This window comes from Canis lupus, chromosome 15, assembly GCF_011100685.1.
Source record: "Canis lupus familiaris isolate Mischka breed German Shepherd chromosome 15, alternate assembly UU_Cfam_GSD_1.0, whole genome shotgun sequence".
NCBI classification, from domain to species: domain Eukaryota; kingdom Metazoa; phylum Chordata; class Mammalia; order Carnivora; family Canidae; genus Canis; species Canis lupus.
The window spans coordinates 37,572,425-37,598,077 of NC_049236.1; the positions used below are offsets into that span (position 1 = coordinate 37,572,425).

The 25,653-nt window shown below is 40.8% G+C and overlaps 1 long non-coding RNA gene and 1 other non-coding gene across 4 annotated transcripts in view; one reads left to right on the forward strand and one right to left on the reverse strand.

Moving 5' to 3' along the window:
• Positions 1 to 25,653, forward strand: part of LOC102156315 — a 232,546-nt gene that overhangs the window by 197,266 nt on the left and 9,627 nt on the right. The gene's annotated exons all lie outside the window — the stretch shown is intronic.
• LOC111090055 overlaps positions 1 to 25,653 on the reverse strand; it is an 80,945-nt gene that overhangs the window by 41,180 nt on the left and 14,112 nt on the right. For both annotated transcript variants that reach the window (XR_005370649.1, XR_005370650.1), the window contains exon 2: positions 15,322 to 15,659. This is a non-coding gene — a long non-coding RNA (uncharacterized LOC111090055). The remainder of the gene's footprint in view (positions 1 to 15,321; positions 15,660 to 25,653) is intronic.

Below are 25,653 nucleotides of genomic sequence, written 5' to 3' on the forward strand. Positions count from 1 at the left end.
GTTTTTTTTTTTTAATTTTTTATTTATTTATGATAGTCACACACAGAGAGAGAGAGAGAGGCAGAGACATAGGCAGAGGGAGAAGCAGGCTCCATGCACTGGGAGCCCGATGTAGGATCCGATCCCGGGTCCCCAGGATCGCGCCCTGGGCCAAAGGCAGGTGCTAAACCGCTGCGCCACCCAGGGATCCCAAGAAACCTTTTTAATTTGGAGAAAGGGCTTCTTCCGCTAACACTGAAAATTATAAGACCAATTGTTTTCTTACTAAGACTGGGAACTACTAGGCAAGGATACTCATTCTTACACTTCTATTCAGCATTGTCCTGGAGGTGCTAGCCGGTGCAATGAAGAAAGAAAAAGGAATTACAGGCACACCAATTAAAAGGAAGAAGTAAAATTCTGTTTTTCCCTGGACACATAAAAGATCCAAACAAATTTTTTTTAAAAATGTTAGTAGGACTAAGTCATTTTAACACAACACTAAAATACACAAACCAAAATATTAAAATTAAGCATTTCTCCATACTAAAAATAAACAATTGGGATATTCAGTTTCAAAATACTCAACCATTTAGAATTTCAACATGAATGTTCATAGCAGTTTTATTTATAATAGTAAAAACATGGGGAATGAGCCATTTATCTATGAATAGGTGAATAGATTTTTTTTTTGATAATTTTTTTAATGGTACAACCATGCACTGGAAAGCTATTTAGCAGAAAAATAATAACAAAAGGTGGGTGAACTTCAATTACGTTTATGCTAAAATAAGAAGCTAGATATATAAAAGTCCCTACTGCTCAATTCAACTTTTATGAAACTCTAGAGAAGACAAATCTAATACATAGTGAATGAAAGCAGATCAGTGGCCTGGGGCTTGGGGGTGAGGAGGATATTAGATGAAACAGGAAAATCATTAAATCTTTTGTGTTGGTAAAAATATTCCTTATCTTGATTTTATTGGTGGTTACAAAAACTTATCAAAACTCGTTGAACTGTATAATTAAGATGGCCACATTTTATCTTATATAAATGCTATCACAATAAAGTAGGTTTAAAAATAAGTTGAAAAAAAAAAAAATAAAAATAAAAATAAGTTGAACTTGTTATTCTTTCTCCACTTAGGCCCAGTCTTCTGAGTCCCTATTGCCTCATGCCAAGCCCACTTCATTCTATGACAGGGCCAGGATTAGGGTGAGGCAAGAGGAAAGGAGAGGGCTAAATGTAAGGAGGCACTCATGGAAAAAAAAAAAAAAAAAAAAAAAAGGAGGCACTCATGGTCAGTGCCATGCACAATCCTGTTCTCCTGTTCTTTGGCATTATCTGCCTTGCTCTCCATGACATTGCAGTCACTGTTCTCTCAAAGCTCACAAAAAACAACAGATATTCTGTGCTTCTACATGCCATCTCTCTAACTTTGAGCAATGTTAACTACCCCATCTATCCTGAAATCTTTTGTCATCATCAGCTCCCAATTATAGGTAAGCCTTGGTTTTCTGTACACTCTCCATTGGCCTGTCCATCCACTGTTGTGGTGACAACTATTTCACTATTCAGGAGGCTTCTATATCTTCTTTGAGCTTTGACTTCTATCCTCAGCATTGGATCCAACTGTTCTCCAGCCAGTGTACTGTTACATAGGAAGTCTCATGTTTACATTACATTTCACTGTATACATTTGAGTTCACCAACTCACTCCTCAGATGTTCTCCTGGTCTCCTTACTCCTTTCCACCACCTCATCTAGTCAGTCCCATCATGGGACTTACTAGATGGATGTTACTTCTTTTCCATTCTTGCCACTGCCATCCACCTCCCCTCAATCTCACAATTCAGTATCTTTTACAAGTGTTGCCTAAATGGCCTCCAGAATGGGGCACCTGGGTAGCTCAGTAGGTTAAGCATCTGTCTTTGGCTTAGGTCATGATCCTAGGATCCTGGGACTAAGCCTTGAATCAGGCTCTCTCCTTAGTGGGAAGTCTGTTTCTCCCTCTTCCTCTGCCTTCTGCTTCCCCTGCCTGTGCATTCTCTCTCTCTCTCTCTAAGATTTAAATAAAATCTTTAAAAAAGATGGCCTCCACACTGCTCTGTGCTTCCTAGTCTTTCCTATGCTAATACGTCCTACCCCCATGAAAATCAATTCACCTATTCATAGATAAATGGCTCATTCCCCATGTTTTTACTATTATAAATAAAACTGAAGGACCCACCTAACAATGCCATTCTCCATTCAAAAATTCTTGAATGACACTCCTTTATATACTGAAGAAAATCCAGGTTCCTAGTCTATGTCCAAGGTCTTCCATTCTTTTACTTAAATCCCTCTTTTACTCTTATCTCTCCCTAATCCCCTACTCAGATTATGTAAAAGAAAAATTGTACTTTCCCTGAATATGCACCCTACTATATTCTAGACTTTGTTGATGATTGTGTTCATTTGCCTGGGCTTCCATAACAAAGCTCCACAGACAGAATGGCTTAAACAACAGAAACTTGTTTCCTCATGGTTCTGGAGGCTGCAAGTCTGAGTCAAGTCAGCAGGGCTGGTTTCTTCTGAGGTCTCTTTCTTTGGCTCAAGATGATCAGCTTCTTTCTGTGTCTTCACATGGTCTTCCCTCTGTGTGCACCTGGGTTCTAATCTCTTATAAGAACATTAGTCACATTGGGGTGGGGCCACCCATATGATCTCATTTTTATTTAATTACCTATCTTCAAATACAGTCATATTTCGAGGTAATGGGGGTTAAGACTTCACTATATGAATTTGGGTGGGGATACAATTCACTCCATGACAATGCCTATTGGTTTGGTATGGTATGTATTTGGCTGTATATGTATGTACAGCCAATCCAAATCCTGCTCAGCCTTAAGGGACACGTCAGATATTACCTCTGTCTTAAAGTTTTTCCATATGGAAAACCAGATAGTCTCACTTACTATTCTCAGCCCCTATAACATTTGGTTTATACATCTGTCGGTACATGAATCACAGTCATTATCCAGAAGAGCTACTAGTGAGCTTTTCTTCTTTCTTCTCCTCTAACGTAAGTTCTCCATAGCCAGAAAAGATGGTATTTTTGGCGTCGTAACTCCTTTGACTACTAGTGTTGTTCTGGTACTTATAAACATTTGTGGTTGAATGTGATGCTTCTGGATAGGTCGACCTTCAAAATAAGGCTTCGGGAGCCGAGAGTAAAAGTTCCTTTTACCTCACTTCCTCATCTACTTTATTAGTTCTAGGTCAATTACAACATCTTGGCAAGTGCAGTGATATTTTAGGCTATTAGAATAGACTTTAGTTGTAAGAAACCATGAAGACCTTCAGGAGTTAGGGCAAGAAGACGGCAAAAGACGAATATAAATAATTATTGACATCTTATTACTGGATAGGACTTACAGAAACTTTGTGTTCATTGAGTCCTCAAGACAGTGCTATGGAGTTAGGCTGTGTTTCCCACATTTTACCAAGGAGAAACCAGAGACTCAGAGAAGTTAAGTGACATGTACTGAGTACCAGCTATTGTTGAATTAGTGGTACAACCAGAACTCTAATGCAGGCCCAGCATGTCTCTGGTACTCAACTTTGACCTCTTTCTACCATCTCCTACTCAATTTTAGCTTAGTTATCTAATAAGAGCATGGTATATGGTGTTTACTTAGTGGAAGACACTGCTCCCAGGGCCTTAAGTACAGTAATTCATTTCATCTTAGCAACTCAGTGAGGTAGGCCTTTTATCATCATCACCATTTTACATATGAGTAAATAGAGACCCAAAGATGTTAAATGGCTTGCCCAAGATCAAAGTACTAATAAGTAGAAGGTCCAGAATTTGACCCCAGCTGACTGATTTCAGAGTCACAGCCCTGAACTACAAGTTGCCGACCCACAAGTTTCCCAGCTTCCCTTAGATTAGCACCTCTGCTTGGAGTTCCTGTCCATCAGCCACAGGATTAACAGCCCCTTGGAGGACAGCCAGACATAAATGTATGAGTTAGTTAAACCTTTTTCAGTTTCTTTCTTTCTGAAACTTTTCATACTTCAGGTGACTACTAAAATAATAGGCACTAGTCTCTCGCTTTTCACCCTTTGGGAAATGTCTTTCCTAGTCCACATGCCAGTACACATACCATCTCAGCCCAAGCTGGGATGAGAATTGGGTTTGTTTTATTTTGAAAAAGTGAGTTTCACACATCTAGTTGATCTCCATGGGGTTGCCTTTTGGATTTTGGTTTTATTTTTACCTTTTTAAAGAGAAAATATAAATTGGGAAGTTGTCCAAAAGCATATCAATTATTTACACTGCATTGGTGCAGACATTTTCCCCAGCTGCTGCTAAAAGTCAAGAAGACATTTTACCAAATGTTTTACCTATGGCAACTCCCTGTACCCTTGAAGAAGAAAATTGAATTTTACCAAGAAGCAATGTAAAAATGTGTTCTGAGCACCACATCTCCCCTTCTGGTTTTAGGGTAGGGGGAATGTTTCAGACTCTCTTTACTCACTTTTCCCCAATAGAGATGAAATAACTTTTCATATAAATAATAATTGGTAAACTTGGGAAGAATAGCTGGATCAAATTCTGTTCCTCCTTTATACTTCCTTGAGCTGCCTTCATGGCTAAGAGAGTGAACCACCCTTAAATTTATGTAGCTGGTTCATACCTCAAAAGATACTTTTCCTACAGGAGTTCAAGCTGATTTTGAATTTAGTAATTACACAGGAAGTCAAAAAATTTGGGGAAGGAAGATCTCTGAGACCTAACCAATTTCATGATAGGAATCAGCAGTAATGGACATAGCAACATAAAACCAAAATGTTCACAAGATTTTGTGAAGGCCAGAGTACTAAACAGAGTTCATGAGTGACTGGAGCTGCCACCATCCAAATTCCTAAACCATTGCTAGAAGGTAGGAAGTTCTCCCGTGACTACCTCTGAGAATGAAGTCAACATAGAGGTGAATTCACTTTATCTCTAATGGTAAAAGCAGAGTGCCAAAATTAGGCTCTTGTAGGAACATTTCTTCCAACAGTGTTTAAAAGTCCATGGATTGTAACTTGGGACAGCTGACACCCATATGGTGTTAACATCCTGGTGAGGATAAAACTTCTCAGAGACCATTAAGTTTCTGGTACCATTTTTGCCAATACTAATTGAAGTGATACAGAAGGCATGCTAAATGTTGGGGTTTTGCTTCTGCTCAAGTTTTGAATAATTTGAAAACATAAAAGAGATAAAGAATGAAGATGCTGATGGAGACGAAGTTGGGGAGACAAATAAGTTCTGGAAGCCAAGTGGACTTACGACTATTCAGTTTTGGAGTTAGGCAGACATACCTACTGGGTCACACCAATACTGGAGCCAGTAGGCCCCCTGACCCTTCTCCTGCAGGAGCAGCAGAGAAGCAAAGGCAAAAGAATGTTCCCTGTGGGCAGCCATCTCAAGAGAAACAGGGAGCTAGGATGAGCATACTCGGTTATTCTTTTTCTCCAATATAAAAATAAAGAAGCCAGAGAAACTCTCCTCCTTGTGGGAACCAAGAGTGGGAAAATGGAGTTTCTATTTAGCAAAGCCCCAAATAGTCCAATTTTCCTATTTCCCATTTCAGGTCAATCTATAAAGCATTTTATTGTAACTGGTGCGGGGGAGATCAGTTCTTACACCCATATTTTGGACCATTTGTTAACTCCTGTGTTACAAAGCATGGCGATTGAGAAGGGCATCAGCCCTTTACAAGTTTGTACCAGGACTGTCATAAGTTAAGGTCTTGCTTTCCTGTGGCTGACCTCGAATAATACGTACCTCATTTTCTATTGTTAACATTTCACTGCAAACCATTCCAGACTGCCATGTCAGAAAAGGTGAAAAATACCTTCTCCTATTCATTGGTTGGGCAGTCACAATTTAAAAAATAGCTTTCAAACACAGACTTATGAACACAGAAACAAACATGTCACTTTTGCCTTTGGTCACCAGGGAAGGGGATTTCCAAGTCATTTTGTTCCCCTTTTCACTCATTTGTATCTCCAGGTTTTTCTGTTTATGTATCAAGACCTCCTTCAGTCATCATACATTATTCTACCTTCTTAACCCCGTAAAGTCCCTTCTACGGAAAGTAGATTTATTCTATTTTAACATTATTTATGCTGTGCTTTCATTTGTGAGTAAATATCATAAAATAAGCTATAACTTAAAAAAAAAACAATTGATGGTTGGGCTCAAAGCTAGTGGAGTGTGTCTTCAGTGCTGTAAGACAATGAGTCTTGTTCCTCTTCATTGGAATGATGGGTCAGTGACAGGCATGACCATTAGCTGATGTCCCATCTGGACACCTCAACCATCACATATGACACCTGCCATAGTATTTGCTAAGCTGATTTGTCAATGCTGAAAGGTTAACCAATTTGATTGCTTAAATTTTATTCCTAAGTTAGCTCTTTTCAGGTTATGTCACATCACTGGGGCTTGGGGAAGATTAACAACATGAAAGGCTGAATTTCAGAAAGCATGCCAAGTTTTCTGGAGTTACAGAGGGCTTTGAAACAACTTTTTTTTTTTTTTTTTTTTGCAAAACATCAACTCTCAGTAAATGTTTATCTTTAATTTTAACCTGAAACTAAGTTTGAGAATTCCAGCCCACATGGATTTTGTTTTTGCAAAACTCATCAAAAAGGCTTATGGAAGACCAGCTCTGATAAAAAAAAAAAAAAAAAAAGATGAAATTACTACTTCAAACTCCGAGAAAGTCTGGAGAGCTTTATTTATTACGACCCCATTCACTGACAAATCTCCAATTGGTTGAAATCCAGTTTAAATAGATGCAGAAATGTCTACACTTTCCAAACCAAAATATAAAGAAGAGGAAGGGAGGGAGGGTGGTGGAGAGGAGACAAATACAAATCATGCCTTTCAGCCTCCAGCAGCCTCTCTGCTGGTCACCAGGCCTTTATTTCTCCTGCCAGGCCAGAAGGTCAGACTGGAGACATAAGGCCCATTTTCGGTGAGCCTTGGGCTTATGCTGCCCCATTCGGCTGCCTTCCTAGGAAGCACAGGGCAGGTGGTACAGCTCACCTGCAGGAGTCAGCCTGCAGTGATGCAGACGCCCAGGCTTCTAGCCCCAGAGAGTTCGAAGCTTGAGCCTAGCTCTTGATTTCATTAACAATACAGCTCAAACCAGTCAGTTTTCCTTCTGAGAAACAGTTCTTACCGGGTACTTGCCCAGCTTAGAACTCCTCAGTGGCTCACTCGAGCTTTCTGCCTGAAGGCCAAACCTTGCATTCTGGCTCGTAGGCTCTGAGGACTCTGGGCCCCGACTCCCCCTTGGCTCCTGCCCATGCCACTCTCCAGTTCACGCTCCAAACTCCTGTTCTCTGGCATCTCTCTCTGGATTGTCAGCTCTTCTGCTTGATTCTAGAGCAGAGGACCACACACATCTTCCCTGTAAAGGGGCCAGATGGTCAATATTTTTTTTCAGGCTTTTTTAGGCCAAATGGTTTTTGTCACAACTACTCATCTCTGCCATTGAGCTGCCAAAGCAACCAGGGACACACAGACAAACGTGTGTGGCCGTGTGCCAATAAAACTGCATATGGGAGGGTGGGAGTAGTTAGCGGGGTGCAGATCCCACCCAGGAGCTATAGTTTGCTAACCAATGCTCTACAACTTTCGTTCATGCTACTTGTTCCTTCTTCCTGGGATACCTTCAGCCAGCCCCTCATGTGAGAAACTCAATTTTCGGTAGGTTTTCATTTTTCTGGCCTAACCTCAGCTGCCACTTCCCTCAGGAATCTTCCCTTGTGCCTGACTCTGGGTCATATGCCTCCTCCCCATGAGTTTCCAAAGCCCTCTCCTCATCCTTGGGGATATTCCCTGTTCCATATTATAATTGCCTGGTTCTGTATCTGTATCCCTCCCTAGACGGCAAGTTTGCACAGGGGATAAAATAAAACTGTGCCTAGTAAGATTCGATATCTTGTTATTGTCATCACAGTAGTATAAACGGAATATGGTTGTGTGAGCCTGAGAACTTAGCAACTCTAATGTCAGAAAAATCAAGCCGACAGACTTGCAAAGGCAAAATTTTCCCCAATCAGGCTTGTCTGGGGGTCTGCATGGAAGTGAGTTTAGTTGGTAAGCAGGTGTGATCACCTGAGCCAAAGTCACTGGCTGTAAGCCTTTGTGTACACTGGGATCGCCTGGGAGGACTTTAAACCTCTTTGAGGCTTACAGCCTACCTGCAAGCCTTCTGTGGTGCAGCCTGGAAGAGGAATTTTGACTCTTTCCCCAGCGGTATTTGTTTCCCAGGGAAGCCACAACAAATTACCACAAATTAGGTGGCTTAGAGCAACCAAAATTTATCCTGAGTTCTGGAGACTAAAAGTCTGAAATTAAATTGCTGCCGGCTCTAGGGGACAATCTTTCCTTGCCTCTTCCAGCTTTGGGTGGCTGTCAACATTCCTTGGCACCTTGGCTGGTGGTCACGTCACTCTGATCTCTGCCTCCGTCCCCTGTCACATGCTCCTCAGTGTGTCTGTTCTCCTCTATATGAGTTGAATAATGCCACCTGTCATTGGATTTAGGACATACTTGGATAATCTGACATGATCTGACCTCAAGGCTTCAACTTCCTTACATCTGCAAAGATCCTTTTCCAAATGAGGCACAATTGTGGGGTCCAGGAATTCAGACATGGATCTATCTTTTGGGGTGGGGGGCAGCATTCAACCTGAAGCACCAGGTAATTCTGATTTATAGCCACTCTGATTATACACACACCTTTGTAGGCAGGCTCACACATCCGTGCTCAGGATTGCTTGGGAACCGACCACTTCTTGTACCAGGTGAGAATTTCGGAACATTCTCCATCCTGAGAAAAGGAGCAAAGCACTAAGGAGGGATGGTGAGGAAATGCCAGGCACGTGGGACAGGGGGATGCAGAGCATGGCTTGGATGAGCAACTCCTCTCTGTGTTTTTCACTGCTTTCTCCATCTAAGTTCTCTTTCTACAAAGGGATCTGTAATAACCAGACTTTTCTTCACTTTTTATTTTTTTCTTTCCCCTTTCTTGGTTGAAGCATTCTGTGTCAGATGGAATATCTACAGTCCTATCATCTCCTCTTAACCATACCCCGCCTTTGGGTCACGCTTTGAGACAAAACTGCAAAAATGTTTTTGGTTCATCTCTTTGGATAATAGAGACATTTGTAATTATGAAAAAAGAAAATTTTCTCCTCTTTCAGACCAGTTAAGGATAGAAAGTCAGAGGTGTGCCTATATCTCGGTGAAGCCAGAACTGCCTCACACTGAGTCTGAATCCTTTAAAAGCTTAAAAAAAAAGAGGGCTGGGGAGAAAGGTGTAAATCTCATGAAACTAGGGCTCCTTCCTGCTTCTTTCTGTGGTTTAATTTTCAAACATCATTTTACGTTAGCTTTTATCAGAAATAAGTTAGAAACTCTAACAGTGATGATTCTCCTATGGAAGGTCACAAGGTTGGAAGTAGAATGCTCAGTTACCTTTTGATTTTTCCACTCTCCCATCTTTGGGTAACCCGACATTATTAGAAGTTCTAATAATTGCAGTACAAAGAATACTTGCATGGCAGTCCTTCAGCAAACCTCCTTGAAGAGAAATGTCTTGTCCTTATTTATAATAACATAATGTGATTTTTGAAAGAGGCAACGTGATTGTGGGTTTTGTTTGGGCTGAGAAAAAATAGACACTGCATTTTTTTTTTTAAATGGAGGAATGTAAGGCTGTTAGATGCTGTTTGGATAAGAAGTAGTAGGGAGAGTATACTCATTAATGCATTCTGCCGTCTGGCATGTGGGCTAATACTGACTGCTGGCACCAACTTGCCTCTGCTATTTTGATAGAGAAAAAAAGAAAAAAAAAAGAAAACACCCATTCTGCCCATTTTCACTTTATTGTCTCATTCTTATTCTAATCCCCAAGTAGAAAGTGCAAAGACTTTCTGCTGATTCAAGACTTTTTGCAATTTAGAGAAAAAAATCCCATTTTTTCCCCTCCCAGTTTTGATGGGATGACAAGCAATCCCGCTAACTTTTCAGGTGTTCTTACTGAAATGAGAATTGCCAGAGAAATGTGAAAAATGCTAGCACTTATCGAGAATGCAAATGCAGCATTTGTTCAGCCTAATGTGAATAGCCTTGCCCAGGCAACTACAGAAGAGACAGTTAGAATGCAGTCGTGGTTCCAAATATTCACCCTTTCTTCCAACTAATATGACATTCTTTTCAAAAAGAAAAGAAAGGAAAGAGAAAGAAAAGGGGGGAAATATACATGTGGTTTTGCTTCAGTTACCAACACAAAAATGCCAATTTGGTACGGGTTTTATTTTAACTAAAATAATCTGTTATTGTGCAAGTATTGTCAGAACAAAGTAGCAATAAAGGAGTTTTATGTCTGTGCTGCCTTCATTATGGCTGGGTTTTAAGAGCAGTGGAACACAGGTCAACCCATGTTAGGAGTGACGGTGGGTGTTATTCTCCACCGAGGACTGCAGCGCAATAGCCATGTTTATTGCCCATCATTTTTCAATGATTTTATGCCATCATTTGGGAGATGAATAAAATAGCTCTGTAGCAGGCATGCATGTAAATAAATTAAGCATTAAGAACCAGCCAGTTGTAATCATCTTTCTTTGAGAACGTACTAAATAGTTGCAATCAGTGAGATGGACTAGAAATTGCATTAAATTGCAGTCCCGGTTACGCAGCACACCCGCTCAAACCAGTCTCGAGGTGCAAGGGGAGGTCTAAAGGGGAGAAGAATGTGGTTGTCTTCTGAGTGTGTTTTAGGCTACAAAACCAAGCCGCCCAAATAACGCATGGGTCACTTAACCTTCCTGAGTGAAAGTATCTATTATTGATGAACAAACAACAATGAATGAACTCTTTAACAATATATTACCATTTCTCTCACTTGAGCATTCAAGTCTCCTAGGCCTGAGAACCTTGGCAAATATAAAACCAATTGTCTCCTTGTATCATAATGCCTCTTCCCACAATGACCAATTTAATTATTCAGAGGATCCTTTTAAAAATTAAGATTAATTGGGAATAAGAGGAGAGAGTTTAATGAAGAAATGTGGATTTCCGCGCCCTCCCCCTTCTTCTTTTAGGAGGAAAATGGGAACTGTGGATAGAGAAGCATTTTCTTCATTTTCACCGAATTAATGGTTGGGCCTCAGTAGTGTAGATTTTCCGGCATCTTCTCCAAAATAAGAAATTTTTAAAAAGGGCCCTCCAAACCTTTCTTGATTTTTCTTATTTTTTTATTTTTATTTTCCTTTCTTGATTTTTCAATTGAATAGATTGAATAGGGATAAATTTGGCCTCCCTAGATATGTGCTATAGTCAGGAGACAGGTTCAAGTTACCATCTCGACACAAGTGAGCCAGTCTATCTGGGGAGGAATTTCAATAAATGGGGGAAAGTATAGTCTTTAATCAGTACCAGCTTTGGTTCAAATCCTGGTTCTGCCACTTGCAGGCTGTTTGACTTTAGATTACATTTCTTTACCTCTCTGAGCTTTTTGTCTCATAGGAAGAAAGGTCTACTATGATCACATGACGTTAGCCTCCTGGTATCATGACTGGCACATATCATGTCCGGTATTTGCACAATTAATGGATGTTGAAGCTGTTAGTCTTATGATTCAGAAAACTGCCAGTCAAATGGTACAGGGCAACTGGCCTGCAGCTAAAGTTTTTTTGAGTTCCTACTATGTGCCAGCCATGCCAATAGATGCTTTCATGTATCTTATCTCATTTGCAACACTCAAGCTATTTGGCACAATTCCTGTCTTATAGAGGGACAAAGCAAAGTTTAGGGAATGGGTCACCTGCTCAGAAACTACTTAACTACTACTACCTGCTGGGGCTGGAATTTGGATCCCAGTCTTCTAATTCCATGCTAGGACCGCTGTCTCATCAATGCTCCCTCAGCCACATATGCCAGCAAAATTCAGAGTTCTGAACTTAGGATTTGATAAATGAAGCTTTTCCTAAGGCTATGTAACTATGATTTATTTGGTAACTTATTGTATCAGTTAAAATTCTTTAGACCTAGGTAAGAAAAACCCAAGGTGTACTGGATTATGCAAAAAGAACTTACAGGCTCAAATAATGGAAAAGCTCAGGAAAAACTCTCTTGACCATCGACTCCATGCTGCAAGATTGTCCTCTCTTCAATTGCTGGCAAGATGCCCGCTAATAGCTTCACAGTGGATATAAAGATCCTCTCTTCTCAATGGAAAAAGATTCCAAAATTAAATATTTTTAGGCAATTGGAATCACATGCCCACCCCCAAACTGATCACTCTTCCAGACAGCGGGCCAGAACTGAGTTGTATACACAGTCCTGGATTTAGAAGTAGAATTCAACAGTGTAAACAGGTGTTTGGGGAAGGGGAGGAGCCTCACAAGGAAAGTGTCTGGAATTCATGTGAGTGAACTAAGCTATACAGTTGCTTTTCTGGAAGGAAGCTGAGAATCAAGTTTCTCATCCACAAGCCATGTGAGCTTGAACCAGTTGGGAGTCTATTAAGGATTAGGACTCTAGTGCCAGACAGACTGGATGAATTCTGGCTCTAGTGTGTCTTAGGTGTGACTCTGAGCAGGATACATCATCCCTCTGTAACTCAGTTCCTTCTTCTCTATGATGGCTCAATTCACAGAATTTTTGATGAAGACTAAGTAGATTAAACCATATACATAGTAGAAAAAAATATTTATATATTCTAGAAAAATCCTTGGAATATAGTAAGTGCTTATTAAGTGTTATAGGCAGGCTAACATTTCTGAATGATTAAGCCTAAATTTCCCAGAATTTAACATAGGACCTTGTCTTCCTTGAGTAACACATAGAATGAAAGTGAGAACACACACACGATGACACACACAAAGAATACAAGGCGTCCTACAGCCATTCTCTGGTGATGGCGTTGTGATCACACTTGCAGGAGTCACATGCCCTTCCTTCATGTCACCTCCTTCAAGTAAAATTTGTGCAACTGTACCTTTGTAATGATTTTGCAGCATCATACCATACTGGCCATTCCCTAGTGCACAACTTCACTCGTGGGTGATAAAGGAGGAGTGGGGCATGGCAAGCGTTGGGTAGATCCCACCTCTCCTCTGCTTCAGCTTTCCTGTCTTATTCAGAAGAAAATGCAAAATCCTCACCATGGACTTAAGATCCTATATAATCTGCTCTTCTAACCTCTTTCTCTCCTCTCACTTTGCCTCACATCCCCCTTTTCTCTCATTGGCTTCATCCACCGTGGCCCCCTTGCTCTTTTGGAAATATGAACATGCTAGGTCTATTACAGCCTCAGGGCCTCTGCATAGAATTTCAACTGTTCCTGACCCACTTTCTCTTCAGTCAAGGATCTGAGCAAATGTCATCTTACACATGAAACCTTTTCCAATCCACTTGACATAAAATACATCCTTCCTGACACTCTAATTCACCTTATCCTGCCATAGCTTTGTTAGAAATGCTCATCTTCACTTGCCATTTTATGTATTCAGTCATTCATTCATTTATAATGTTTCACCTTACTCGAAAAAAAGTTCCTCAAGGCTCCCTCCACAACACCTCAAAGAGTCTGGCTATGATACTAGAGATTCAATAAATATTTTTAGAATGAATGAATAAATAAAAAAGGGATGTAAAAGTCTTTGCTACAAAGCTTGAAACATAATCAGTATTCAGTAAATATTGGTTTAAAAATATATTTTTGGTTAACCCCTCAATGAGATTTAGTTGGTAGTTATTAAAAGTTACTAGATACCTTATCCAGAAATTGCACTCCTAGGTAATTACCCGATGGATTTGAAAATTCTGCCCATACAAAAACCTGCAAGTGAATATTTATAGCAACTTTATTCATAATCATCAAAAACTGGAAGCAACCGATATGGGTTTCAATAAATAGATGGTGGCACATCCATATGATGGAATATTATCCAGCAATAAAAAAAATGAGCTATCCATCTGCAAAGAGACATGGATGAGTTTTAAATGCATATTGCTATGTGAAAGAAGGTGGTTTAGGAAAGCTACACTGGATGATTCTGATTATATGGCACTCTGGAAAAGGCAAAAATCTAGTAATAGAAAAAAAAAATCAGTGGCTTCCAGAGATTCAAAGGAAAGGGAAGGAAGGGTTGAATAGGCAAAGCCCAGGTGATTTTTTTTTTTTTTTTTTTAGTGTGGTGAAACAATTCTGTATGATACTGTCATTATGGATACATGATATGCATTTATCAAAAACCATTGAATTTTACAGCACCAAGAGTGAATTTTCATTTTTGCCAGTTACTTAAAAACCATTTTAGAAGGTCTGGTAATCACAGGATGGAAAGCAGAATGTCACAGAACATTCCAACTGTAATACAAATGCTTGAAAATGACCTTAACTAGAGGAGGTAGGGTGGGGGGAGAGGCAGACTGAAATAACACTAGAATGAGTGTAAGGAAGCACTATATTCTAGTTGACAAAGCCCTAGGTTGACACATAAAGGTATGCGTCAACAATTCTGATATTGCTGTATGTGTGGCCTGGAATCAAACAACTGAGTAAAGGGATGGTGGGTGATGGAAGCCAAGTTTATTACCACTGGAGTGGAAGTCTACAGACACACACAGCCAGGAGGCCAGGGTGGTCCATGTAGCAGTGACTTAGAATTGGAGATATCACCATGAACCCATGGTTAGCTTAACATAGATACAGATGGTTACATATAAGAATATGTATAGATATGTCTATATCTGTGGATTTATACACACATACATGTCCTTGCTATTTCAGCTAAGGGGGTCTAGAGGCAATAATACTCCAGTAACAGTGAGTACATTTAACAGCCCTCTCTTGGTTTCAAATAATGTTCTCCAGTAAAAGGAAGAAATGCTCCTTGAAGAAATGGCTGAAATGCTGACCCTAGGGATAGGACAAGGTGAGCCTGGAGCATCTTATACTGCCAGAAAATAAGTGCTTCCAACACCAAAACCTCACAAGGATGAGGGTATGTCAAGGGATACAGGAACCAACTGAAAAAACTCTCGGTGGCCAAAGCTAGAATAATTTAAGCAACAAAATAAATAGTGTAGTATTGGATTATAGCCTTAAGTACAAGATAAATATTCCTCGGCTCTATGGATATAAATAAAGAATTGAATAAGCAAATAAATGAGGGAGAATAGGTAAATTTCCCATGCAGAAAAATCCCAAAAAATTTTAGACATATTCCTCTCAAGAGTGTGGAGCAGAACTCCCAGACCCGTAAGTGTAACTCACCCCGTAGAGAAACCTGGCGAATACAACCTCAGCCAGGGGATCAGCCTTCAGCCACCTCAGTGATAAGTCCTGTGTCTAGTCTGTGCTGTTGGCTCCATGCGATGAAAATGGCGCTTCTCCTATGTGGTCTTCCTCACTCCAGTCCATAACCCCAGGCTCATCATGAGACAAATTCCACGCCGATCCCAGTTAGAGGGCTAGTCTACAACATACCTGGCCAGTGCCCTGCCAACTGTCAAGGTCATCAAAAGCACACACAGTCTGAGGAACTGGTACAAGCCAAGAAGAGCCTGAGGAGATTTGATGAGCAACTGCGATGTGGCACCCCGGATGGGATCCTAGAACAGAAGGAGTCCTCAGGTAAAAACTAAAAAAATCTGAATCAAGTATAGGCTCCAATTAATAATGAGATTGTTAATAAGAATAGCATCAATATTGGTTCATGAACTGTTAACAAATATGAATATAAGATGTTCGCAATAGGGAAAATGGGTTCCGAGCATATGAGACCTCTGTTGACATATGTAAGAAAGTTACTGAAGACAGTCCCTTAAGGAGCACACAGATTAAGAATGTAGTGACCAGAAAAAAATTGCTGAGGAGGTGCAGATAGTCTGGGTGCCAATCTTTTATTTTTTGAAAAAAGATTTTATTTATTTATGTGAGCATGAGAGAGCATGAGCAGGGAGAGAGGTAGAGAGAGGAGGAGGCAGGTTCTCTGCTGAACAAAAAGCCCACTGTGGGGTCTGATCTTGGGACTCCAGGATCATGACCTGAGCGAAAGGCAGATGCTCCACTGACTGAGCACCCCCAGCGCCCCAGGGTGCCAGTCTTTGACTTGGACTAGGTAATGGTTTTATCTCCCTCCATGGCCACCTCACATGTCTGCATTGACCAGGGCCGTGCTAGGAGGTGGGGACACAGTGGTTAACCAGGAAGAGGTACATCCACCATCCCTGGGGAGCCAAGCCAGTGGGTGACACAACCATGACTAAAATAATGGCACAAGTCGACATCAGATTCCCATGGTAGTTACTGTGCCGGGGGAGAGGCCCACGGGCCACTAGAACACAAAAGGGAGCCCATGAGAGGAGCTAAGAAATGGGAAATGGGACCCTGACCCGGTGTTCAAAGGGCAGTGGCACTTAGAGAGGGCGGGCAACTCCTGGAGCCACTCACCTCACCAAGCAGAACTACCTGAGATGCCTCTGCTTTATTTTGTCTGCTGCCCTGGGTGTGAAGGCACCGCCTGCGGGGCCAACAGCTGCCACTTGGTTTCCCCTTGGCTACCTGTCATCGTGGGGTAGACGACTCCTTGTCTGAGGGGAGAAGTTGGTGAGGAAGAACTAAGCCGACTTTAAGACTACCTGACAGGATGGCTTCATGACAACAGACAGGGCCCTCCAAGATGTTTCAGGGGTGAAACTGTTAGTTCCCTGGGCCAAGGGGTGGGGGGCATGTTCTGTTTTGTTGTCTGGTCTCTGTTTTTCTCTGGGCACCCCCTTCCTCATAAGCCCTCCATACATAAACTGCACTTGCTTGTTTTGGGGCCCTAAGGAGAAGGAATATCCCAGGTCTGCTTTCCTCTCATTTGGTCTGAATGTGACTAATGTCTATTCTAATCCTTGAGGCATTCTTAAAAAGAGCCAGCATATGAATTAAAAAAAAAAAAAAAAAAAGTCTTTAACCTTTTTCCTTTGCTCATTATGTAAATTCTATTGTTCTGCTTCCCTTTTTCCCCCCTCGGGTCTCAGTGCCTTCTCTCCTCCCCCTTTCTTTTGCTTTTTCTTTTCTTTTTTTTTTTTTTTAAGATTTTATTTATTTATTCATGAGAGACACACACACAGGGAGAGAGGCACAGACACAGGCAGAGGGAGAAGCCGGCCCCACGCAGGGAGCCCGACGTGGGACTCGATCCCAGGTCCCCAGGATCAGGCCCTGGGCTGAAGGCGGCGCTAAACCGCTGGGCCACCCGGGCTGCACCCCCCACCCCCCGCCCCCGCCTTTATTTTTCTGAGTGAGCCTTCCTCTTTTTGGTCTCTTTCCCTGGGTAGGTGTTACTGGGCACGTCCTTTGGGGGCAGAGAGGTCTATTTCAAGATGATTAATACGTTTACCTTTCTACCTACTGAGACGACGGTGAAAGACAAGGCCAATAAAAGAGGAAGGGCTGCGCCCCCAGCCCCGCAGCTCGCAGGAAGGGCGGGGCGGGTCTCCCCAGCGGGAAGTGGTAGTCGGGCTCGTCCTGGGGGTGAGCTGAGCACCCAGCATTCTCCTCCTTTCTGGGTAAACACAGCCCAAGTAAATTAATTATAACCCGAGAAATCGACTTGAGCCTGTAACACTCCTCCACCTGGGATGAAGCCGCGTTAGCATAGAAATAGAATCATCCTCAGACTCACTGCTAACCTTTGGCCTCATTTTCATTCCTGGTTTTATGCGGGAGTAACTAAGCCGGTTAATGCCACGGAACTGGCTGTGATTATTTTTAGTTTAAACAACAGTGTCTGCCCAAGATAAATACCCGTGCGAGCTAGATTTCACCCCTGAGAGCAGTTCGTCTCCTCCTTTTGCCGGGTTTTCCCTTTACTGCCTCTCCGATGGCTTCTGAACGTGTAGATTACATTATCGCACTAGATGGGGATGAGGAAGCTTCAAAGGGTTCCGATTACGATGGACCTGGACTTTGAGATTCCGACTTGAAAGCCAGCTCTCCCTAACTGATGTAGAAGCTCTGGTGGAGACACCTAAGGTGGTTGTCACATTCCCCTCGAGTAGTTGTAAAATGAGACAAACTAAACACAGCACTTCGGGGCGTTTGAGTTAACCTCTAAACTAATGCTGGAAAGGAAGGGAAAAGAATGCTTTAAAATCTTTCTGAAATCGTGCATTTCTATCAATGTATCCGTAAGCCAACCTTCTGTCTCATTGAGTCTGGTTCATCATTAAATAAGAAAAAGAGGTGTAAACCACTGTTTGGGCACATGGAAACAACACTATATATATATATATATATATATATATATATATATATAGTTGTTTATTGGTTTATTCCTTCATTTATTCATTCAACAAATGAATCTTGAGCTATCCAGACACTGTGCAATCAGGTGAGATCCTGAGACTCACTTTAGCGACCAGGCTTTGGGCTGAAGTAAACCCGTGTCACTTCTGGGCCAACGGTTTTGATGGCTGGTGCAAGACTCTCCAGAGCTACCCTCCTGGGCTGGGGTGACTGAGATGGCCTCCTGTCTCACGTGACTGGTTACAACATCGAGGAGACTGTCAGCCTGGCCACCTGCGTATGGCCCTCACCAACCCAGAGTGGACATGTAGTACGAGCGGAAAGATTTCGTTGTGTTGATTGTGGAATTTTGAGATTGAGATTGATTTATTATCGTGGCATAACGTAGTTCATCTTGACAAAGTGTTAACTGCTAGACTAGTACTCGTGATTGCGAAATAGTGATATGAAGTCCACAGCAAAAATCCTATGAGGCAGCTGTCATCATTTGCACTTTACAGGTGAGGAAACAGAAGCTCAGGAGGTCCAATAACTTAGGTTCACACAGTTTATAGGAAGCAGAGAAGGGCTTTGAACCCAAGCCCCAGGTCCATGAGTTCTCTCTAAGTACCCTAATTAGGGGCTACACATAAGAATGAAGCTCTTTCACAATATTAGAGCAATGTTTCCTGATGAGCCCATGTCATTCAAGCTTTGTTCAGTGCTCATGAAACAGATACACACTTATACCGGTGCAACACTACCAGTGTTCTACACAATTCTGGAGCCTCCACATGTCAATAAGTCTTGTTCTGTGGTCAAATAATGATGTGAAACACTCTATACAATTTAACTGTACTCATCTCCCACCTGCCACTACCGTCTTTACAGTGACAGCTGCCACCAGCCTCCCAGCATTACCAGCTCTCCAGCCAAGGACTGGGCTCCAGCACGCCTCTATCGCTCCTGCTGTCATGGAGCTAAGACATAGTTGATAGATGTGTCAGCGGGACACATAGGTGCCTGCTGGAATGAATTGCTGCTGTGTGATAACCTCACCACGGGTGGGCCTGAAGCCCTTCCAGCGTGCACAGTGGCAGGTCATAAGCTACTATTGGCCATACACTGGCATGGAGGAGAGATGCCTGGGGTATGGGTGCACAGTGACTTCTGGGCAGTACAAATGGGCTTCCTGGTTGGCTCGTGAACTGGAAGAAACAAGACTGAAGGATTAGTGACAAGAAGGCCTGAGATGGAGCTACACAAAAACTCCTATGGAAATGGGCACAAATGAGCCAGCTTCGGTAGCTTTAGGGATAAAGAGAGAACATCTCTTCATAAGATCAGAGTAGAGGGAACTATAGTAGGACTTCCTTTGATACGGATTGCCCTCCAGTTACTTATCACTATAGCTCTTACCATAGTTCCCTGTGCCTTTCCAACCTTAAACAGGACTAATCTATACAAATTGGAAAAGCCAGTTTATGATGTTTAATGAAGTTAATGTGTCACCCTGCCCAATGGCATTGCTATTTGACTTCATAAGTCTAATGTTAAGAAATGGGTAGTGGAATGATTTCCACTCTAGCAGCGAAATAGTCAAGAAAAAAAATCCCAAGCAAGAGAGGCTTTTGGTGCTTCTTGTATTACATTCATCAACTTTGCCTAAGGAAAACCAGTTCTTCAGTGGTATCAGTATCTCCCACGAATATACTCATTATCCTCAATATACCGGGTCCAATGTAGGGATTTACTGAGGAGCTTTAAGGTAGCACAGGTCTGTGTAAGAGTAGAGGAGGATTATAACCTTTGGTGGAAGAAGGAAGGGCGAGGGTAGAGGTGCCACTGCTAGCATCTCCTGAATCATTACCCCACCGTTTTTCTGGGAAGTAAGAATTCCCGAAAATAGGACAGTAATTCTTTTTTATTGTTTTTGTTTGTTTGTTTGTTTTTAGGATAGTAATTCTGTAGATAAAGTGGTAAGTCCCCTCAGATGACCTGGACTTGAATCTTGGCTATGCTGCTTAGATTTAACTGTTTCCCAGAGTTAATATATTAAGTCTCTGTTCTCTAATCTGCAAAGTGGACATAATAGATAACATCCACTCTGCACATATCAAATTATCATGAATTTTAATAAGATTGTGGTACTTCCATTGTTTGTATAATCTTGGGAATGTAACTTAACTTGTCTAGGTCCCGTTTTCCTCTGTGTCAATTCTACGTCAGAGGCTTAGGTTAGATAATCACCAAGAACCTTCTAGCTCTGGTGAAAGCATCTGTGCATGTGAAAGCATTAACTAGGAAGTGTTAGAGAAATGTAAATTTGATTGCCCTTATGATTTATATTCACATCAGTATTACTATTTTGAATGCAGTAGTCCTTGGGAACCAGCTATCTCTAAGAAGGGAGAAAGCCTGGTTCCTGATACCCTCCACGCGGGACTACTGCCAGTGGCAAAGATTTGTCTTTGTAAAGGCCATTGGTAAGAAACATAGAGCCCTTTTGCTCCTCCTGCTCCAAACTGATGCCCTCCTGTTCTAACCACCAGAAGGGAGACATCATGTGTTTCATGCTCTGATTTACACACAGGAGCTTCTAGCGGCAGTTTTGAAATTAATGAAGCCACAGCCTCCAAAAGTCAGAAGCAGCAGAATCATCAATTTCTCATCGATTTTAAGGAGGAGGAAGGAAAGCTCCGCCCTCTTAACTCCTGTCCTCTACTGTCCTTGGGGGGTGGATGCAGTCCTGCAAAGGAAACCTGGTTTCCAAAGGGTCATAAAAATGCTCTTGGAAGTCACTGCACATTATCACTCCTTTACAATGATGATAAACCACTTATTAAGGCTTGACAGTGTGCTCAGCACTGAGCTCCGTTCTTCATCCATATTTTCGTATTGCATCCTCACAACAGCTCCGTGAAGTAAATGTCACTCTTATGCCAGGAACCCTAAGACTTAGGAAAGGGTAAAATCAGTGAAATGGGAATTTTAACCTACGTCTGTTTGAGCCAATGTCTGAACTCAACGTAATTCTCAAATTTTTTGGTCTCAGGATGGCTTTACATTTTTGAAATTTATTAAGGACCCCAAGAGGTTCTGTTTGTGTGTATCATATCTATCGATATTTGTCGCATTAGAAATTCAAGCTGTGAAAAATTCCACCCACAAGGATACACAAGCAAACACTTCCCTAGCCATTAAGGCAATGATATCCTCCCATTATTTAGCCTGTGGAAGACTCCACTGTACACTCAAAAGAGAATGAGACTAAAAGAGACAAATAACATCTTAGTATCCTGTGAAAATAATTTTGACTTTGTGGATCCCCTGAATGAATTTTAAGGACCGGTAGAGGTCCCAGAACTGTACTTGGAGAACTGTGCTTGTCAATGTTCACGTCCTCCCCTCTGTGCTAACATGCCTCGTATGTCTGATGTAATGCTCAAACTGACAGAAATAATTTCTGCAAATCAGACAGAGATCTACAATTCTCAAACATTTTTATCTCCATAGTGAGGAGTTCAACCCCTCTGTCCCTTTTGAAGATGCGACTTACTGTTTGAAGAAAAAACATAAAAGACTAATTATGAAAATTCTGTACAAAGGAAAGATGGTTATTGTTATTCCCAATTTCTGTGTAACTCTTCCTTGCTCCCTCTTAGAGTCCCGAAATCCTAAGTATTATCTGATGACTTTCACCATCACATCTCATTCAAAGAGATGCTGTTAGAAGCAGTTCCTTTTTACTTGCAAGATATGTTTATCCAGTGTCTAACTATGTGCCAGGCACTGAACCAGGCCTGAGGTTGACAGCAAGGAGTGTAACCCAGTTTTCGTGCTCAAGAAACACAGAGTCTGATGAGGAAGGATAGACAAATCCAAAGGTTATTTTATAAAAACAATGTGATAAGCTAAGGATATGGGAGCACGTAACAGCAACACCTAATTCGTCTTTCAGAGATCACAGATTAAGAAATATAGTAGTAATTTTACTGCTCTATTTCAAAAGGCCCATTTGTAAATTTAATTCCATTATCCCAACTTGATGTCACTTTCAACATTGACTTCTGGTTTTCTCTCCTCTATTTAAATGTTGGAGATTTTCTTTTTTTATATTCAGACATACCGCTTTGCATTTTCAAAGTCAAGTCTCATTGTTATTCCTTCTCTGGGTCCTTTTGTATCATTTTTTCTGATATCCTGGTATTCATAATATCTCCCAAATGAGTACCATCTGTGAATTTCATCAGTCTGCTGTCTGTTCCCTATTCTGGCTTGTGAATGAAGATGTTAAATAAGAACAGACATTGTAGGGCAGCTGCTTCCTGCAGCACCCTACCAGGAGTCCTCTCAACATTTATGACACCTTCTCACTGGCATTCATTACATTTTGTTTATAGCCCTTCAGATAGCTACGAATCCCAAGTGAGAAGGATACTATTCAAGTGAATGTAGAGTTTTCTGATTAAAATTTGAGGTAAGATGTGGTATACTTTCTGCTAAATTCTGAATTCTGGAAGGCTGCTAACTAACTTCCTCCCCTTTCTACCTCTGGCCCCAAATGACTCCAGTATTTTCTGATGAAATAGTCTCCACATGCAGATTTTTCAGTTTATGTCAATGAACAGGATGATAAAATGAAAATAGGTGTCACATTTTAACATGAGGTGAGAAGCCACAATGTAGAATTTGCAAAAGAATGATCCAAATCAGTTAAAAGATTCTTAACCCAGTACACCAAGTTGGGTATCAAGGATTGGGTTACAGGAGATGATAGAGGGATTTTTAGAGGCAGGTGGTATATGGTAAATCCTATCCATTCACTCAAGGGCAAGAGGGGTATTCCCCATTCACCTCAAGCCAACAGAGAGGAAGCTTAAAGTGATTCCAAACGTTTGATAACTAGGCTCTGAAGATTGAGGGATATTACACATTGAGATCTCTTACCCACAGCAACATCTAAAAGCAAGAAGGAATGACTGTGGTAAGCAACCTACAGTCAATCTGTGCAAAAAATATGGAACCATGTGTGGGATATGCACAAGAGAAGTCCACTTAGACTCATTGCTGTCTTGTCTAAAAATGGGAAGTTTGCAGAAAGAAGCTAAAGGGACCACTCAGTTCCTACTGATGATAAATGGAGATATAAGCATTGAGCCAGAACGGCAATGAATTCATTTAAGTCAGTGGAGCTACTGAGTGGGAATGGTGTAACTTGAAAGAACTCTTATGTATCAGTTAGCTTTTGCCACATAAGGAAAGACCCCAGAATTTAGTGGCTTCAAACAACCACTTACTTAGCTCATGACTCTTCTGGTTACTGCTTTAGGTGAAGTTTCAGCTGGGCAGTCTTCATAATCTAGGCTAACACACACAAGTGTCTGTGGCTAGATGTGGGTCAGTTGGGGGCTTACTGATCTAATGTAGCCTCCACTGAGACAGCTAATCTCTGATACACATGGTCTTTTTTTCCCTCTAGATGGTAGTTTTAGTCATATCAAAGCAGGTTTCCAAGAGAGAGTGATAGAGTGCAGGACTTCTTAGGCCCAGGCTTGTAAATGGAATATCTTTAATTCTTTCATCTTCTTTTGGTCATGGCAAGTTACAAGGCCAACCTTGATTCAATGGATAGAGAAATAGCTTCTGGCTCTTGCCAGAGGAGTGAAGTCCTTTCCTTCATCTTCCTGTGTGTAATATGAGCATGAGCCTAGAAGTGCAATAGTCATCTAGTGACCAGGAGATTATAAGTGTGCTGAGAGAGACCTCATCCTGTGGGTAGCAGAGAGGGAAGATGAAGGAAAAGAAAGGATCCTTAATGACATCACTGAGCTACCAGCCTGCCTTTTATTGCCTACTCCTGTGCTTTTATTGCATTTTAAGACAAATAAACCCCTTTCCTGCTTAAGATACTGTTTGTTGATGTTTCTGTTACTTTCAGGCAAACACATTCCTGACTGATACAATAACAAATTTTTATATAAGATGAGCTAAACTGAGCTGCACAACTAAAGAGGGATCAAATTAGGAGAAGAGTCATAAAAAATGGATTAAGAGTTATGTGAGAAAATATCAAAGCAACTAGAATTTTCCTGGTTAGAAACAAAAGAACAGAACTTGGGGAGAGTTTAGCAAAATTGCATGAATGGTTGAAACATAAAAGATTATGCATAAGCTAGTCTTTTTTTAGCAGGAACAAAACAGAAACTGAGATCACTCTGTAAGATAGTTAGATCCATGAATTCATCTTTGAGAGCAATGTAAACACTAGCATTCCATTTAAGGATAGCTCTGGATGTCTTTTTCTAGAAATCTTTGAGAATGGAAAAATGTTTTCTATCTAGGATTGGATATGTTTTTATCCCAAAGAAAAATAGGTAACCCCATTTTGACATTATTCAGGCCTAACTTTCTTCAACAAATTCTTTGTTATATGTATGAGAAATAGATAAATGTATAAAGCAAATCTGATTCTTCCCAATAACTTGAAGTAGGCTTTTGAGAAGCAAAAAAAATATGTCCAAGAATGTTTATCTTGGTAACTTATGCTTCTATTTTTCTATATTCTGAGTTGGAACCTTGACTTACTGATTCTCCATGTCTCACATATAGTCTTGTTCAATAAAAGAATTTATTTTTCTCACAAAGATTCATGGTGTTTTGATAACCCTCCTTCATAATAGAAAAGTGGTTTATTTTACAACAAGGAGTCATGGAGCTTATAATTGTCATTTTAAATCTCACTTAAACTTTGTCATGCTGCACATCCATCAGTTGCTTGAATCTATTGTCTTCATTTTCTTCATCTACTTGGTGTTAAAGGTAAAAGAAATTATTCTAAACTATTGATAATAAAAATGTCAACAATTCTAAATGACTAATTGTTTTATTTTTTTTCTAAGAAAAATTACATTTCAAAATTATTGTCATATGAAGAAGCCATCAGAGAATATGCAGCCAAAAGTAACATACAGATATGTCAGGTAGCTAATTAATAAAAATCATCATTAGTTTTGAAATTTTTATGGTATTTGGCAGCTGTCAAAAACTTATAATTTGTTGTAATTTCTATTCTTGTTCTAAATAAGCATTTATTCTGATAACCACATTTCATTTATATTTTTGTGTTCTTTTTTTTAAAGTGGGCCCTACATTATAAAAGTTTCAGGTTTCACACAATTTAAATTCACAACTGATAGAAGTGTCTCTCTCTTTCTCTTTGTGTGTATATCTCTCTTTCACACACACACACACACACATAGAGTTTAGTGAACTTAAACTGTGTTTATGTTCTTGATGATACTGCTTTTTTGTTTGTTAAATCAGACT